Source organism: Rousettus aegyptiacus, unplaced genomic scaffold, assembly GCF_014176215.1.
Source record: "Rousettus aegyptiacus isolate mRouAeg1 unplaced genomic scaffold, mRouAeg1.p scaffold_m13_p_14, whole genome shotgun sequence".
Classification (NCBI taxonomy): domain Eukaryota; kingdom Metazoa; phylum Chordata; class Mammalia; order Chiroptera; family Pteropodidae; genus Rousettus; species Rousettus aegyptiacus.
Genome location: NW_023416289.1, coordinates 7875922 through 7895853, shown reverse-complemented (window position 1 = coordinate 7895853; position 19932 = coordinate 7875922). Strand labels below are relative to the sequence as shown.

The following is a 19932-nucleotide window of genomic DNA, read 5'->3' as shown; positions in this document are numbered from 1 at the left end:
GACTCACAAAGCCCCATGCCCTTCCTGCTGGCTCATCCTCTGCCACCCATTGCCCACTTCTCTGGAGCTTGGAAGAGGGTGAGCTGCACCTGTGACCAGCCCACCTCTACTCACCCAGGGCCCTTGGCCTCCCTGGAGCTAAAGAAAAGGCAGGTACAGTGTTCGGGGAGCCCTGAGTTCCCAGGAAGGGTGCAGGGGACCAGCTTTCAAAGAAAGGAAAGGGGACTTCCTCTTGTACCGAAGGTGGGGAATCACCAGCCGGCATTGATAAGGCAGTGTTTTCTCTCCTCCTGCTGGTGGTGGAAGCTGCCCCTACCTTTCTGTTCTTGCTGCGATGCGCGGAAACTTCCCAGATCAGATCCTCTTTTCCCCAAACCTCCTCCTTCTTTTGTTTAAATTAATTCTTGTTTAATAAAAAAGACATAAAGGGAGGAACAACCCAAATGTCCATCGATGGACGGATAAACAAAATGTGGTATATGCATACAACGGAATATTATTCAGCCAGAAAAAAGGAAGGAAATTCCGACACATGACACATGATAGGACATGGATGAACCTTAAGAAGATTACGCTAAGTGAAATGAGCCAGATGCAAAAAGATAAGTCCGGTATGATCCCACCTGTGTAAGGTACCTAGAAGTAGTCAAATTCATAGACACAGGAAGTGGAATGGTGGTTGCCAGGGGCTGGGGAGGGGGAGGAAATGGGAATTTTGTTTAGTAAAGACAGCTTCAGTTTGGGAGGATGAAAAAGTTCTGGAGATGGATGTGGTGATGGATGTGGTGATTCACACAACAATGTGAATATATTTAATGCCGCTGAACCGTACACTCGAAAATAGTTAAAATGGTCAGTTTTATTTTTATGTTATATATATCTTACCATAATAAAAAAAAATACAGAATTACACATACACATGCATTTGCACAAATGCATAGTGCATACCCGGAAAGATACACAATTGATCAAATTAGTGGCCCCTGAGGAGGGACATGGGGTGGGGGTGGGGTGCAGGAGCTCAGAGAGGAGGCTTACTTTTCACCAAATACTCTTTGGTATAATTTGAATTTTTTTTCCCTCATGTTCACGGTTGACCTATTCAAAAAGATAAAATTTTAAATTTATGCGTTACGAAAAGGGGTTAACTGAAAAGTAGCTCTCTCGTTTCTGACAACCCCTCCCCGCCCATTTCATTTCCCTGCCTCAGAGGCAAACAGGCTTAACGATTTCTTGTTTGTCCTTCAGAAGCAGTCTGTGCAGGCACAAGCACACAGGCAATGTGGATTCTTGAAAAGAGATGGAAGGAAGGAGGGAGGGAGGTCAGCATCTGGTTAATACAAAAATACTATTCTGCACCTTGCTTTTCTCACCTAAAATGCATCTTGGAATCAGTCCCCTAAAGTATATTTAGAGCCATCTTTTTCTTTCCACCAGCTCTTCCCCTACATGGATGCACCAAACGGTATACAGTCAGTCTCCTACTGATGGACATTTTGGGTTTTTCCAGTCTTTTTAGTTATATAGAAATGTGAAAAATAACCTTCCTCGAGTGTGCTCGCCCGGGGGGAATACATCTGGTAGACAGATTCCTAGAAGTAGAGTGGCAGCCTCTGAAAGAGAAAGTCCCTGCCCGGAACAGCTGCCTCAAGTCTTCCTCTTTTCAGCAAAGCCAGGGGGCCCCCAGAGAGGGCTCCCCGCGGGGCTGCGAGGATCACTCCAAGCCTCTGATTTCTGAGTGGCTGTGAGCTCTACCTGGGGGCATCCTGCCATCGCTGGCCTTGGCTGCCCCAGCTTGTCCCAGGTGCTGGAAGGAGGATGACCACATTTATCTGAGGGCCTGGCTCAGGTGACTGGCAAGTTTGGGCAAAGAGAATCAGTCAAAAGCCAGGCCAGGAGGCAGGGCATTTGAAACTGCATCCAGACTACCACTTGGGCCAGACAAGTAGACTGTGAGGCAATTGGCAAATCCTGGGATGGAGAAAGAGTGGTGGAGAGGAAGAAGTAAAAGACTTGGGGCTAAATGGACATAAAGACAATGACCATAATAATAATAATAATAATAATGGTAATTCCAATTGGTATTTACTGAGTGACTGATTTACTGAGTCTTGTATTTTATATTCACTATCTCATCATCTCCCTACAGCAACACTTGGGGGGGCATTATTATTATCCCCATTTCTCAGATAAAGAAACTGAGACTTAGTGGGAGTTCACAGCCAACAAGCGGTGGGTCCCAAATTCAAATCTGACAGCAGAGCCCAGCTGCACTCTGATAGCACACTGCTTGCAGCCATGGTCAAATGTATTTATTTGTTTGTTTGTTTGTTTTTATTAGGCAGGGCAACCCTTGGTTGCCCTCACATATTGCAAGGACCTTGTCAGCTTACAGTCACTTATTTTTAAATTTTTTACACCTACTGCACCTGGTCTTCCTAGGTGGTCTCCCATCCAAGTATCAACCAGGCCCGACCCTGCTTAGCTTCCAAGATCAGACGGGATTGGGCTTGTTAGGGGTGGTATGGCCATAGGCTACGGTCAAATTTAGAATAGAGGCGCCAGTGAGATTAAAAAGCCACGTATGGAGTTCATCTTATCCGGGTGCAGCCTGAGTTCTGGTCCCCAAGGATGAGGAGCCAGAAAATGGAAGCCATCTGCTGTGATGAAGGAGTCTGGATTTGATCCTGGGTTTTTGTTTTTAAATTGAGATGTAGTTCACACGCTATAAAAATCATCCTTTTAAAGGGTATAATTCAGTGGTTTTTAATTTATTCACAGGATATATAACCATCACCACTAATTTCAAAACGCTTTCATCTCCTCAAAAGAAATACTATCTATTAGCAGTCATTCTCCACTTTCTCCTATTTCTAACCCTTGACAACTACTAATCTACGGTTTTTGTGAGTTTGCCTTTTGCGGACATTTCACATAAATGGAATCATTCAATACGTGCTATTTTGTGTCCGACTTCTTTCCCTTAGCCTAAGTTTTCAAGGTCCATCTATATTGTAGCATGTGGCAGTACTTCATTCATTTTTATGGCTGAATATTTTCTTGTGGATAATACCATACTCCCTTTATCCATTCATCAGTTGATGGACGTTTGGATTGTTTCCTCTTTTTGACTATTATAAATAATGCTACTATGGATGTTTGTGGGAAAGCTTCAGTGCAAACATATGTTCTCAACTCTTTGGGGTGTATAAGTAGGAGTGGAATTGCTGGGTTATATGGTAACTTTCCAAGGACCTACCAGACTGTTTCTGGGGAGGCTCTTCCATTTTACATCCCCACCAGCAACGTGTGAGACTTCCAATTTTTCCATTTCCTCATTAGCCCTCGTTACTGTCTGTCTTTTTGATTACAACCATCCTAGTGGGTGTGAAATGGTATGTCACTGTGGTTTTGATTTGCATTTTCCTAATGACAAATGATGTTCAGCATCTTATCTTGTGTGTATTGGCCAGTTGCCTATCCTCTTTGGAAAAATGTCTGTTCGTGTCTCTGGATCATTTTTAAATTGAGTTGTCTTTTTATTATCGAGTTGTAGCATTTCTCTATGAATCTTAATATCAGTTCCTTATTTTCTCCTATTCTTTGACTTGTCTTTTCACTTTATTGATAGTTTCCTTTGGAGCACAAAAGTTTTTTATTTTGATGGTGTTCAATTTAATGTGTTATGTCTTTGGTTACTTGTGCTTGAGGTGTCATATCTAAAAAAACCATTGCTTAATCCAAGAGCTCGAAGATTTATCCTTATGTTTTCTTCTAAGAATTTTATAGTTTTAGTCCTTACATTTCAGTCTTTGGTCCATTTTGAGTCAATTTTTGTATACAATGTTAGGTAAGTGTCAAAATTCATTCTTTTGTATGTGACTCTCCAGTTGTTCCAGAATTGCTGTTGAATCCCTCCTGAATCGTCTCTGCACTTTGTAAAATCCCGGTTGCCTCTGAATGTATACATTCATTTTTGGACTCTTGGTTCTACTCCATTGGTCTATATGTCCAACCTTATGCCAGTATCACACTGTCTTAATTACCATACTTTATAATAATCCACTCCCCAGGTTATCTTTTAAAATTTCAAATGAAATTTTTCGAACATACAAAAAACTAAAATAAATCTTGGGATCCACAACCTAGATTTAACAGAAGTTGATATTTTGCTAGGTTTGGTTCATTTCTCTTTCTTTCTTTTTTTTTTTTTTTTAGAAGTAAAATGTTTTAGATACAACCGAATCTACCTTACCCCTACCCTGGCCTATTTCCCCTTCCTCTTTCTCCATGGGTAACCACAAAACCAACATCCCGAAGCTGCCAGCCCTCTCGAGAATGTCATAGCCTATGAGTGAAACATAGGATTGTCGTGTGGGTCTTAACATTCTACAGAATAGCATCATCCTGAATGTAAGCTTTCGCAACATGCTTAGTTCACTCAAGTTTATGTTTGTTAGCTTTTTTCCCCACCTCGATCCACATGGATCCAGTACCTTCACTTTCACTTTTGTGTGTAGTAAATTCCATCTGGACTAATCTATTATTTATTTATCCATTCTCCTGGCAGTGGACATTTAGGTTATTTCCAGATGCTCGCTATTACTGAGGGTTCTGTAATGAATGGACATCTTCCTCTGAGTCTTCCTGTTCCCTTCACCTTTTTGCTCTAAACTTGGTTCTCCCCTGAGGGCCCTGCTTACCCCGAAGGCTTCTTAGCAGTGGCTAGTCTCTCAACTGCTGTCACATCCCAGGGCCAGGACAAGATAGGCATCCTCCTTGCTCTTCAAAGCTACTTCCATGCCGGCCATTCTTCCTCTCTCGTCCCGAGAACACCCAGATTCCTTAAAGACTTTACCACCCATCGCCCTACTTCAGCCCTCTGCACTCCTCCCCTTCCCTGGACTCTGGTCACTCCCCTCCCTGGTTGACAATTTTAGCTCCCGGCTCATAGTCATTCTCTGCAACGCGATCCTGTCACAATCATGGTGACTTTGGTCACCACCTCTCAGTTCCATGACCTCCTCAGCCCCGGCAAATTTGTCCCCCTCCTACTTCAGCCCCTCACTCCCAAGGTCACACTCTTGACCACATCATTACCAGTAACTACGCTTGCATAATCTCAGATTCTAACACCCACTGTCCAACGACTCCCATTTATCTACCCAGCTCGTGATCTCGAGTACCCGATTCCAACAGTCCTTCCACCCCACCCAGACTGATCCTGTCCCTTGCTCCCCCCGTAGGTCCTTACCTCTCTCCTTCCTCACCTCAATGTCCATGGTCTTTCATTACAAGCACTGTTTACCATACCCTCAACCCTCTTGCCTAAATAACTTCAACTTCCCTGCTTGTGGCTACCTCTTGACAAAACCATGGCATGGGTGAAACCTAGCTCTCAAGTCACTGCGTCTGCACCAGCGCGGCTGAAAATAGCTGGAAGGAAGCGCCAGTCAGGCTACGTGAACATTCAAGATCACTAACCTCCCGTGGTTCTTCCGTGCTGCCCAAAAAGCCCTACTACATTTTCCTGGCTCTTTTGCCCTCCCACAATCCTAGACTAGACTACATCATTCGTCCTCCCCTCAGCTCAAACCTTCAAGCCCTCTTCCCTGATCCTCACTCTGATCTGATGACCCTGATTTCACTCTCCCTTAGATAAGAGAAGTTATCAGCAGAGCACACCCACCGAGGACCACAGCCTCTACCCACGGCATGCCCTTTCTTGGCTCCTGACGAATCCCCTCTTCTACTCAGGGAAATTGCTTCTCGCTTCTCCCATTTCTCTCCTGCATCATCGGTATCTTCTTCCCTACCATGTCATTTTCATCCGCAACATACTGTTATTTCTTCATTCTTAAGAAAACAGTGCCTTGACCCCACGCCTGCCTCCGATACTGCGCCTTTACAGTAAAACCCCCCCAAACTGTGTACACTTGCTGTTTCAAATCCTTCTTCTCCTAGTCTCTCTCTACTCCCATTCTGATTCTAAAGATTCCTTTGGGATTCCCTGTGATGGTAGATTCATGACAGAAACATCCCCGTCAGGGGAAGGAGGAGGGTATGAAACACTGGAGCACGTTGTATTCGAAGGTATCGACGGAGCTGTAAGACAATATTTGTGGTATATTTGAGATGGAAAAACTGTGAAGGATATAAAATGTCTTCGGTAGTTAAAAAAAAACTGTTGGAATCAGGTAAATTAACATGTATTCGATAATGAAACACCACGAGCTATAAGAAACAAGCCCCAAGTCACATAACAACTCAGACATGATAAAAGTTTGTTTTTCACAATGTAAAGTCCACAGTGGATGTTTCTGATTAACGGGTAGCTCTTCTTCAAGTGGTGCTTCGGGGACCCGGCCTCCTCCTATCTGTGGCCCTGCTGTTGGTGACAAGTCACTTCGCTCTTGTACATGGAGCCGAGAAAGAGAAAACGGCACAGGGCAGGGGGCTGGAGAGGCTGGGGAAGCGCGTGCATCCCCAGGTCCGAGGTTCTTTCCATCGCGACTCCTGACCCTCATTTCTAGGGTTCAGGTCTACACATCAGCTGTGCTCGCATTCCATTGACCAGAATACAGACATAAGGCTTCGTCCAACAACAAGAAAGGCTGGGAAACATCTAACGGAGTGTCCAAGAAAAAGAGGAAAGAGGCTTGATCAAGAGCCAGCCAGTCTTTGCAAATAACGGAACTCCTTTGAGGAGCAGCGACCAGGCAAGGAGAAGATGATTAATCCACCAGCACCTTATTCTGAATGAGGAGCTTGTTCTGGCCTGGATTCAGAGAGCGAGTCCCATTGTAAAATCAGAATTGCTTTTTTTTTTTTTTCCAATAAGAAATTCCTTAAAAAAGCAAGAAACTCTGCATAGTCCATTGATCTCTTCTGCCATTTGATATGTTTCATGGGTTTCCAATTTTGTTTTTCAATGTTCCATGAAAATAAGAGGTACCTTAAAGCCTGTAGAGTGTGACTAGTGTGGCTTATGCCAAAGTTTCAGAGGCTGGGGCACTGGCACGGCTCCACCTCCAACCGGCAGCAAGAGCTTGGCTACAAAGGCTCATGCCCCTGGGGATCAGGCTCCAATTCTGTGAAATAGTGATTAGTACTACCTGCCACTACAAGACTATTTGAGGATTAAAGACTTCCTCTTTCTCTGCTCTAAATGGTCCTCACAGCAGTCCTTTGGGGTTGAAATGGCCCAAATGGCCATTGCTCATTTCACAGACAGGGAAAATCTGAACTGGAAAGGTCACATGCCTGGCCCAGGGAAACCCCAATTCACAGTCCCCATACAAGGAGTGCTGGCCGAAACAATGAGAGGAGGTGACATTCCACAGGGAGGGAATCAGAAGAGGGAAGCAGAAAAGGGTGAGAAATGGTGTGGAAGGAGGAGGGAAGAAAGTAGCCCGTGGAAGTACATCCCCAAGGCCAAGGTTCTTTCCATGGTGCCTCCTGCCCCTCATTTTCTTGTGAGCGATCTGCTTCCCCTGATGCCTGGTGATCTGGACGGAGAGAAGTAGAAGGGAGCTAAGAGCACATGGAATTCCTGGGAGCCTTCAGGCAGGAAGATGACCTGGATGAATATTTTTCCCCTCTTTAATTCTCCCCCACCCCCTACTCCCACCCCTCACCTATGGATGTGACCCGGATTAATATTGCTCTTATGGTCAATGATGACCTGCTGAGGAAAGGGACCCTCTCCTTGCCTATTTTACTCTAAGCTCTAGGAAGTGACAGCCCCAGGGATATTGTGTCTGCTGCATGGGCCTGGACCTCTTATCTAGAAAGAAAATGATTTTTTTTTAAGTAAAAAAAAAAAAAGTTAACAATAAATCGGGGTGATGGGAATACAGGAGTTTTACCACATTCGCAAGATTGCCGTAAGTTGGAGATCATTTCAAAACAAAAAGTAAAAAATAAACCAGAAGGTTAGCAGCATCCAGAAGACCCCGCATAACCTCTTTCAATCACCATCCCCTTGAGGAAAGCCACCATTCCGACTCCTAACATCTAGACCAGGTTTGTTTGTTTTTTCCTATTTGGATCATGTAGAGAGCATTCTTATGTGTCTGACTTCTGCCATTCAACGTTGTGTTTGTGAGATTCAACCATGTGGTCGCTTTTGCTTTTAGTTCATTCATTCTCACTTCTGTGGAATATTCCTATGTGATGAAATAAGAATTCATCGTTATTAGGGGTGGGACTTTTAGAGTGACCAAGGAGCTCTGAAAACGCTCCCCACCAAAAACAATGATAAAACTATGCAAAATGATTTTTAAAAATTTGAAAACCGGAAATTGATCAAAAGTTTATGTAGTAGGAGAATAGTCGCCTCCCAAAGGTGTCTTGCATCCTCATCACGGGAATCTGTGATATGTTGTTACCTGGTAAGGAGGAAGTAAGTTTGCAAGATAGAATTAAGCTTGTTAATCAGCCAACCATAAAATAAAGAGATAGCCCTGGGTTAGCGGAGGAGGCCCAGTGTAATCTCAAGGATCCCTTAAATGTGAAGAAGGAGGTAGTGTAAGAAAGATTTGACTGGTCATTGCTGGCTTTGAAGATGGAAAAGGGGCCACAAGCCAAGGAATGTAAGCAGCTTCTAGAAGCTGGAAAAAGCCAAGAAATAGACTCTCCTCTAGAGCTTCTAGAAGGAAAGCAGCCTGCTGACACCTTGATTTTAGCCCAGTGAGCCCTTTCTGGATTTCTAGCCCAAAGGACTGTAAGGTCCTAATTTTTTTGTTATTTTATTTTAAGTCACTAAGTTTGTGATGATTTGTTATAGCAGCAATAGTAAACTAATACAACGCACAAGACATGGAGAAATGTTTGCTCGAGAACATCTGAATCTTAGGAAGAAGAGTGTGAGTCCAAGGTGTTAAGCCTGAGGCTGCATCCATCAGTCTCCTCCCCTCAGCTTCATGGTGCGAAAGTAGTGGGAAAGAGGTGCCTCTATTTGAAGCAGAGTGTGGAAAATTCCATGCCCAGAAGCATTGCCAAAAACAATAGTGAGCTCAGTGCCATTCTATCAGGCAGGCAAATATCACAGCTAATCTGAGGTCTCGGTGCTGGCTGGGAAAAGCAGGAGACCAGTAGGCCAGCCAGAAACGGAACAAGGAGGTCTAGAGATAGTCAAGACAGTCTTAAGAAGATCCTACTTTTCTGTGACAGTCTGACAGGTTATGTAAAAGGATGCACAGATCTCAAGAGATATTAGAGAAGACCTTAATGAGCTACCCAACACAAGTTTACTATGTAACCTTGAAAAGACAAAATTTACAATCGGAAATAGACATGTAAACTAGCTGCACCCTAAACAAATCCCCCCTAAACACAGATCATTGAGCAAAAGGTAGAAGCTTTACTGGCTCAACACATTTAAGCACAACTTCTGACCAATCATTGGCCAACCACTAATGAATGCTAACCCAGAGGCAATTCCTAGCATGAGGTTTAAAAATCAAACAAGAATAAAAAATGACCAAGGAAAGACAGCACTAGCCACCTGGTGAGGGAAACAAGATCCACAGAATTAGTCCAGACAAGTCACCAAACAAAGAAACAAACTAACAAGAAAACAGCAAGCATAAATGCCCCCAGTGGCAGAGAGGAGGGAACAGAATCTAGAGTTGCTACAATATATTATCTAAAATAGCTAGTTATCAACAAAAATTATAAGGCAGGTAAAGTAACAAAAAAAAGTAACCCAACTATGTTTTATCTACAAAAGGCACACTTAAGAGTCAAAGACATATAAGTTGAAAGTAAAAGGACAAAAAGATATATTATGCAAACAGTAATCAAAGAGAGTAACTATATTAATATCACACAAAGTAGACTTAAGGACAAAATTTGTTATTAACGTCAAATAAGGATATTTTATAGTAATAACAAGGTCAATCAATTAAGAAGACATAACCATTATATTAACCATTATATTAACCATTATAAACAGTACCCCCAAAACATACAAGTCAAAAATTGACAGAATTGAAGGGACAATTTGATAACAGTTAAAAGACTTCGATGCCCCATTTTCAATAATTAATATAAATTGGTAGGAGATTAAAAGCAAATAGAAGACCTGAACAACACTGTAAGCTAACTAAACATTACAGACATCTATAGAACAGTTTACCCAACAACAGCAGAATACACATTCTTTTCAAGTGTACATAGAACGTTCATCAGGATATACCATATGTTAAGCCATAAAACAAGGATCGATAAATTGTAAAGAACTAAAATCATCCAAAGTATGTTTTCCAACCATGATAGGATGAAATAACAGAAGGAAATTTGGAAAATTTAGAAATATATGAAAATTAAACAACAAATTTATAAGTAGCCAGTGGGTAAAAAAGAAGTCACAGGGATATTAAAAAATACTTTGAGTTGAATGAAAACAGAAACACAACACATCGTGTGGCTGAAACAGTGCTCAGAGGGAATCAATGACCTAAACTTCCATCACAAGAAACTAATAAAAACAAGCAAACTAAACTCAAAGCAAGCTGAAGAAATGAATTAATGGAGATCAAAGTAGACATAAGTGAAATAGAGAATAGAAAAACAACAGAGAAAATCGATAAAACCAAAGGTTGGTTCTTTGAAAATACTAACGAAACTGACAAGCCTTTAGCTAAGAGAACTACCAAAACAACAACAACAATAAAAACTTTACTAGAAATAATAGTAGTGCAATAAGATTGCAGGGTAAAAGATCAATACACAAAATCAACTGTATTTTAACACACTAGTTATGAACAACACAAAAGTAAAATTAGGAAGCCAATTTCATTCATGACGGTATCAAAAAGAATAAAATACTTTGGAATAAATTTGACAAATATGGTGCAAGATTTGTACAGGGAAAATTATAAATCTTTTGCCAAGAGAAATTAAAGAAATCTAAACACAGAGAGTAACAGTCTATGTCTACAGATCGGAAGACTCATTGTCAATAGGGAATTTCTCCTCTATTTGATCTATAGACCTAACTCAATCTTTATCAAAATCCAAACAGGCCCCTCCCTTTTTATTTTTTGCAGAAATTGACTAGCTGTTTCTAAAATTTATATTAAAAGAGAAAAGGTCTAGAATAGCAAAAACAATCTCGAAAACTAATGACAACGTCAGAGGACACAACTTTCCGATTTCAGGCTTACTATAAATCTATAGTAATAAAGAGTGTGGTAGTGAATAAGAAGAGATACAGAGATCATGGAACATAATTGAGAGCCCAGAAATAAACCCTTACATTTTTGATCAATTGATTTTTTCAACAAAGAAGCTAAGGTAATTCAATGACATAAGAATAGCTTTTCCCCCCAAGAAATGGTGCTGGAACAACTGGATGTCCACATGCAAAAGAATAAATTGGAACCCCGTATATCACGCCATTCACAAATTGAACTCAAAATGGATCAGAGACTCAAATATAAAGTTAAAACTATAAAACTTAGAAAATCTTTGTGACCTCAAGTTACTAGAAGGTTTTTTAGATATGACAGCAAAAATACAATCCACAAAATAAAAAAATTAATTAATTGAATTTTATCAAAATTTACAACTTTGTAAATCTTAATGGTGGTTAAGAGATTTTAACCGGCTCAATCTGTAAAACAAGGAAATAAAGGCTTACTTTTCTTTAAAAAAAAAAAAAAATGAAAGAAAAGAAAAAAGAAGAAAGACAGCAGACTAGTGGTTAACAGAGAGTCGTGGGGAGAGGTGAGGTAGATATGATAAAAGGGGTCAAATACATGGCGACAGAAAGAAATCTAATTATGGGCAGTGAACATACAATGCAATACATATATGACTTAGTGTTGAATTGTACACTTGAAACATCAGATTTTGTTGATCAATGTCACCATAATAAAAAATAAAATTTAAAAATTAAAAAATAAAAAAAGTATAATTACTGGAAGAAAATATTTGAAAATTCTATATCTGCTTAAAGATATGTATCTAAAAATATAGAACACTTTCTAGAACACCTACAACTCAATAACAAGGACATAAATAATCCAATTTGAAAATAGGCTTCTGGGTGAGATGGCGAAGTAGGTAAACTCTGTGTTTTCTTCCTCTCATAACCGTATCATAATTACAACTAAACTACAGAGCAGCCGTAATTGGGAGTCACCTGAAGTCTAGCTAGACAACTGGAGACACACAGAAGAGACCACCTCGAGACTGGTAGGAGGGGCAGAGAGGCAGAGGGCTGGTCCCACACTGGTGTGTGGCAGTGGAGAATTGGGAGGGATATCTTGGCTGTGGAGGTCCCCCCAGAGGAGCATGTGGTCCTGGCCCCTCACCAGGCTCCCCAGCCCAAGTTTCCAGTGCCAGGAAGAGAAGTCCCCACAATTTCTGGCTGTGAAAACCAGCAGAAATTGTGGCCAAGTGAGATGGAGGGCTGCTGGAGTTGCGGACTTTCCTCTTAAGGGCCCCAAGTGCAAACTTACTTGCTGATGGATTTACTCCCTCTGAGCTCCAGTGCTGGGGCAGGAGCTTGAAAGCCTCCAGGGATAGATGGAGAGGAATTGAGTTGTCTGGCTTCGAGGTGAGGGCTGGAGGGGAGGCTTTCTTCCAGACAGAACTGCTAGCAGAAGCCATTGTTCCTTTGTTGAGCCCTCCCTGCCTGGAATTCAGAAGCAGGAAGCCGCCATATCTGATTCTCCCTCAACCTGGCCAATGCCATTTGCCCTGCCCCTGATTCCCTACGACCCCGCCCCTCCCAACATGAGAGTCCACCCAATCCTCTTCCAGTGGATACTCCATATAAATGGCCTGTCTTGGCTCATGCTGCAAACTTTCCAAAAGTCTCTCGAAGGTTCATAAAACCTAAACGAGCAGCATCTGGCCTCCACACGCCCCATACCTCTTGCAGAGCAGCCTCAAGCCCAGTGTGAGTACAGCTGACCTCGGTTTGCGGCTTGACCTCCTGAGGCACATCCAAGCCCAGGGTGTATGGTGGTTATCTGTGAATTGCTTGATGGCTCATGCCAGGTGGCCCCAGGTAGGGCACAGGCTTCATTCAGGTGAACTTGGCCCCAGCCTGCACACCTGGTGGCCAGCTTTGGTTTGATTCGGAGCACAACCTGGGGCCAAATTTGAGGATGATACACTCCAAGGGCAGACTGGGCAGCCACCAAAGCCCTGCTAAAGTGAACCCTGCTCTGTAGGGTCAGCCCCTGTACAACACTGTAGTCAAAGCTAATCCTTATAGCCAGTCAGCCTGAGGGTCAATCTCTCCCACTGGTGTGCAAACAGCAACCAAGGCTCAACTACAACAGGAGGGCACACATAACCCATGTGTCCTTTACGACACACCTGGAGCACCCAGCTCAGGTGACGAGGGAGACTGTGCTACTGGGCCCTACAGGACACCTACTACACAAGGCCACTCTACTAAGACCAGGAGACTTAGGAGCCCTACCTAATACATAGAAACAAATGCAGGGAGGCAGCCAAAACAGGGAGACAAAGAAGAAACATGTCCCAAATGAAAAAACAGAACAAAGCTCCAGAAAAATAAAACTAAACAAAATGCAGACAAGCAACCTACTAGATGCAGAGTTCAAAACACTGGTTATAAAGATGCTCAGTGATCTCAGTGGAAGAGTAGATGAACTCAGTGAGAGCTTTAACAAAGAAATAGAAAACATAAAACTAGATATAGAAAACACAACAAAGAGCCATTCAGAAATGAAGAATACAATAACTGAAATGAAGACAGCCTTAGAAGAAATCAACAGATTAAACGAAGCAGAAGATAGAATCAGCAATTTAGACGATAAGGTAACAGAAAATACTCAATCAGAATGGCAACAAGAAAAAAGAATCCAAAAAAAAAAAATGAAGATAGTTCAAGGGGCCTCTGGCATCAAGCATACCAACACTTGCATCATAGTAATAGCAGAAAGAGAAGAGAGAAAGTAAGGAATTAAAAACCTATTTTGAGAAATAATGGCAGAAAACTTCCCTAATCCAGCACAGATAATAGACATATAAGCCAGGAAGTGTATGATTCCAAACAAATTGAACCCAAAGAGGCCCACACCAAGACACATCGTAATTAAAATGCCAAAGGTTAAAGACAAGAGAGAATCTTAAAAGCAGCAAGAGAAAAGCATTTAGTTACCTACGAGGGATTTCCCGTAAAACTGTCAGCTGATTTCTCACAGAAACTTTGTAGGCCAGAAGGGATTAGTAGGAAATATTCAAAGTGTTGAAAAGGAAGGATCTACAACCAAGATTCCCCCACCCAGCAAAGCTCTCATTTAGAATCGAAGGACATAAAGAGCTTCCCAGACAAGAAAAAGCTAAAGGAACTCATCGCCACCAAGCCAGTATTACAGAATATGTTGGAGGGACTTCTTTAAGAAGAAGAAAAAAGAAAAAAGATTAAAATATGAATAATAAAATGGCAATGACTACATATCTATCAGTAATTACTTTTGATGTAAATGGATTAAATACTCCAATTGACAGATAGGGTGGCTGAATGTATAAAAAAACAAGACCCTCACATATGCTGCCTACAGGAGACTCTCTTCAGATCGAAAGACACACACAGACTGAGTAAAAGGATAAAAAACGATGTTTCATGAAATGGAAACAAACAAACAAAAAGCTGGCGTAGCAATGCTTATACCAGACAAAATAGCTTTTAAAACGAAGGCTATAATAAGAGTCAAAGAAGGACCCAGTTATCCCACTTCTATATATTTATCCAAAGAAACCTAAAACACTACTTCAAAGGGACGTGAGAATCCATATGTTCATAGCAGCGTTGTTTACAGTAGTCAAGATGTGGAGGCCGACCGGGTGTCCATCAAAGGATGAATGGATAAAGAAGAGGTGGTATCTACACACAATGGGATATTACTCAGCCATAAAGAAGAATGAAATCTTCCCATCTGCAACAACATGGATGGACCTAGAGGCCCTCGTGCTGAGTGGAGTAGGTCAGACAGAGAAAGGCAAATGCCACATGATTTCACTTACATGTGGAATCTAAAGAATGAAATAAACAAACAAACCAGAAACAAACTAATAGATACAGAGAACATTTTGCTGGTTGCCAGATGGGAGGGGGTTTGGGAGGAGGTGAAAAAGGAGAAGGGATTAAGAAGCAAAAATTGGTAGTTAAACAGACTAGTCGCGAGGTGTAAAGTACAGCATGGGGCGTATAGTCAATAGCGTTGTAATAACTATGTATAGTGTCAGATGGGTGTGAGATTTATCAGGGTGATCGGTTAGTTATATAAATGTCTAATCACTATTGTACACCTGAAACTAATCTAATATATGCCAACTGTAATTTTTTTTAAAAAAAAAAAGGAAGAAAGAATAAATAGTAAAATTTTTAAAAACAAAAATAGGCAAAATAACTGAATAGCTATATCACCAGAGAAGACATATGAACATCTAATAAGCACATGGTAGAATGTTCAACATCTGTAATCATTAGAGAAATGTAAACCACAATAAAGTACTACTTACACACCACAAAAATGACTATAATCAGAAAAGATGGATAATAACAAGTGTTAGCAAGGATCCCTCATAAATTGATGGTGGAAATGCAAAATGGTACATCATGTCTGGAAAACAGTTTGGCGATTTCTTGAGAAGTAAAACAGAAAATGTTTATATGACTCAGTAATTGCACTCCTAGGAACAGTTACCCAAGAAAAACGAAACCATATGCCTACACAAAGACTTAAAGATGAATATTCGTAGCAGTTTTATTCATAAACGCCTAAAAGCGGAAACAACCCAAATGTCCCTCGATGGACAAATGAATAACAAAATGTAGTAAACACATACAGTGGAATGCAATTCAATCATCAAAAGGAACGAAGTACTGATACACGCTAGAACATGAATGAACCTCAAAAACACAATGCTAAGTGAAAGTAGCTACATCTGGGGTGATTCCATGCATATGTAATGTCTAGAAAAGGCAAATCTATAGAGGCAGTAATTAGATTAGTAGTCGACTGGGGCTGGCAATGGGAAAAGGGGAGAGACTACGAATGAGCACGAGGAATTTTTCTGGGGTAGTGGAATGTCCAAAAATTTAATTGTGGTGGAGGTTGCACAACTCTGTACATTTATACCAAAAATCATTGAACTGTATACTTAAAAATAAAGTGAGACAAAAAGATCTGGCTAAAACAAAAGCAACAAAAAAGAATATCTAATTCATCCGTTCTACTGTTGAAACACATTTGGGTCGTTTCCAGTTTGGAGCTGTTATAAATGCTGCTAACATGGACATTCTCGTATATGTTATTTGGTGGACATATGCACACATTTCTCCTTGTTATATACCTAAGAGTAGAATTCCCGGATCACACATGCATTCTGCTAAAGATGTGAATACTGCCGAAGATTTTCCCGGGGCCTTCTGCCAGTTCACATCTCCGTAGCAGTGCGTGAACTCTCTAGTTGTTCTCCATCCTCCAGACACTTGGCATTGTCTGTCATTTCCTTTTCAGCCCTTCTGCTGAGTGTGTGCAGTGGTACCTCATTATGGTTTTAATGTGCATGTCCCTGATAACGAATACAATTGGACACACTTCCTCATTTGCTTTAATTCGTTTTTCGGCCACTCGAAATCCTCTTTGCAAAACGCCAGTTCAAGTATTAAGTGGTCTGTTGTTTTCGCGTTGATTTTTATAGTCCTTTATATATTTTGGGAAAGGTTTTTTTTTTTTTTTTTTTTTATGCCACACTTTGACTTGACCTGGGGTTAGGATGCTTGCCAAGGTCCACAGGTGTAAGCGAAAGGGCCAGAATGCAAACCTAAGCAGTCCGATTTCAAAATCTAGGCTCTCAACTCGTGCATCTGACTGCCTCTCACAGTTCCTGGGCGAGATCCGCCCCTGAGCTTTTGGCCATGCTGTACCCTCCTATGGGAACATTATTCGTCTCTCCCCACCTGGCAAAAAAGTATCCTTCCAGGCCCAACCGAAGGCTCTCCCTGGTGTGTTCCCCTCCTCCCTGCCAGAGTTTCATAGCATCCTTCTCTCCGCCACCAGGCCGTCTTTGCCCAGTCGTGATCTGACTCCACGCTGAGCCATGAACATTTCCAGGCAGGCCCTGAGCCTGGTCCGTTACGCTGTCACCAGCCTTGAGCTCACAGCAAACCTCTCCATGAGATGCTCAATGCTCCTGATAGGGTTTGCTTTGGCCTCCATCTTTCTGTTGGACTTAGAGAACTCACCATCCCATCTCTGGCCTCGGTTTCTCCAGAGATCTCAGGAGTGAGTGGCTTCCTCCGATTGTTCTTCAGCTGCTGAAAACCCCATCTCTCCCTGCCAGGGGAATCACCTGGTGACTTTCCCTCCACGCCCTGCTCCATGAGAGGGAGACAGAGCTGCTGGTTGGGCCGGCCCAAGGTTCTTGGATCTCGAGCCGGACTTGGACTGTCCTGAAGGGATGTCTGAGTCACCTTCCTGACTACGGAAGGCATTTGACTACTCTGCCTTGGGTGATAAAGGGTGAGGAAAGTCCTGAGCCCTCTGTCCAAACTACTTACTCTCCCTGACCGGCTGGCGGAGGAGGATCCTGCAGTAATCCTAATTGTTATCAGGTATTACATACCGCCAACCACCCCTCCCTCACAGTGCTGCACGTCCCTAAGCCAGGGAGCTGGGCAGCGGGATGGTTAGAACAACAGGCGGGGAGCAGGCTGGAGCCTTCACCTCTCTGAGCGTCATTCCGCCATCTGCAAAATGGGACGACAGTCCTTTTTTTCATGGGTCGCTGTGACAAATATTCGTGTAAGCCACACCGTGCCTGGCACATAGCTATTGGTTTAGACCATCGTACAGATGAGAAGATCCATGAGCAACTATGAGCAAACAGCAGGTATTTTGTTCACCCCGATGTCCCGAGCATCTAGCATGTGATAAATATTCAAAAGACCGAAGGAATGTTCCAGTTTCGGCTCTGACCCCAGTGGCTGTGTGCCTTTAGACAATCCTCTTTCCTTCTCTGCATCCAGCCTCTTTTTCTGGGGGTTGATGAGGAGTTATCTAAGGTCACACTTTAACATCAAGGCCCAAGGGAGCACTAGGTCACATTAGGGACGCAGCGTGCAGGCAGCAGAGCTGGCCTGGTATGGTTTCTTCTCCCACACTAGCGAGCAATGCGACAGAAGGGAAGTTCTTCGCCCTCTCTACACCTCAGTTTCCTTATCTGTAAACCGCGTTCGGAGACTCTCTACCCATCAGTATTGTTTTGAGACTTCTACACATGAGGAATGCTGGGCACAGACCGGGAACATCATACGTGCTCAATTCATGAAAGAATTGGGGGGAGGCGGGGGGCGGGTGGTTGTAAATACTGTGTTGTGGAAACACAAAGAAGGGGCGACGAATTCCAGCTGGAGAGACACAGAGGGGAGTTCCCAGGGGAAGATGGGCCTGGAGGCTCAGCGAGGGGAGGTGACCAGCCGGACGCCACACAGCTGTTGTAGCCGACCTGGTCCCAGTTTGGGCCGGAAGCCTGTGATCTGTGATGGGGGCGGGCTCTGGCCTACAGATGGCCTCTGGGGAAGGGGGGTGCCGCTTTCCAGGGTGTACTTGGGAAGCTCTGATTTCTTCTCCCCCTTCTGAGAAGCCAAGGATTCTTAAACAAACAAATAAATCTTGGTCTGACTTCTATTTCATTTAGAGTTTTTTATTTTTTTTATTTATTTTTTTAAGATAATATGTCTGAGCAGGGACAGTTTATCCCTGCCAATTTCACCGCCCAAGTTGAGAAGCGAGTTAGTTCCAGACTATGAGGCCAAACTGGATTCTAGACCATCATGGACCTCAGTTTCCCCCTCGGTAAAATAAACAGATTCTTCAGGCATTTGTGTACTCTTGTAAATGACCACCAAGATGTAGTGTTACAAGGTGAGTGGGGAGAACAGAGCAGCGTGCATGGGGGACCCCGTCTGCCTGCATATGCAGGAAGCACCCCCGCCGAGGGACCGGAAACAGCAGTCCTGCTGAGGGAGAAAACTGGGGTAAGAGGTGGGAGGAAAGCGTTTCACTTTTAATGCTTTTATACTTTGTAAAGTTGAATTATGTTAAAAGAAAAAAAGTGTTTTAATGTGTGATGTAAAAATTTTTTAATGTATTAAATTCAGCATTTTGGTATTTTTAGAATTATGTAAGTGACTGCAGTTTGGTTTCTTTTTAACACACCCATTCAAAGGGGAAAACCCCCCAATGAGGGGGTTCTGGCCAGAGACTCCCCTATGCCAGCAGGAGGAGGGGGTCGGGGGAGGAAAAAGACATATCTGATTAGAAAAGTCAAACCTTATTTAGCAAGGTAGAAAAAAAGAAACTGAAATCCTTCTTCCTCTCTCCCTCCCCTGAAATAACTTCTTATAACAACTTTTTGTGATTCATTGCCAAGGGGCTGGGACTAGAAAAACAAAACTAAAAGGAAGGAAAAAGAAGGCATGTGAAAGGCAGATTGCCATTTAATTTAACCCTGATGTCTGGTAGGTGCTATTTCTGCCGGTGATTTTGTCCTTTTTCTCTGGGCATTGGGCTGGGCTAGATGCCCCTTGGCCTAGAATGCAAACCAGGGGCCACGTGGGAGCAGCGTCCTGTCCTCTTGAAGTTAGTCAGTGATTTTCTCAGCTGGAGGCCACCCAGAGCCTGCCCAGCCTCAGTCCTGTTCTCCGGTAAATCACCTTGGGGCCCTAGGCTGTGCACCTCATTGTTACCATCAGCAGAACCGTGAGCATCTCCTCGGCCGGCAGACCGAGAAAGGTGGCGAGGGTTTCCAAAGCACAGATGCCTTTTTTTCTATCTTGTTTTAATTATAAAAGTAACGCACGCTCATGATAAGGAATTCCAGGAGCCCAGAGAATGGGAGCTCTCTTCATTCCCTCTCCCCAGAGTGAACTGA

At 42.7% G+C, this 19932-nt stretch overlaps 1 pseudogene; it reads right to left on the bottom strand.

The window, feature by feature from the left end:
* Positions 1-2417: 2417 nt before the first annotated feature.
* LOC118611632 lies at positions 2418-2536 on the bottom strand (annotated as a pseudogene).
* Between the last annotated feature and the right edge of the window lie 17396 nt (positions 2537-19932).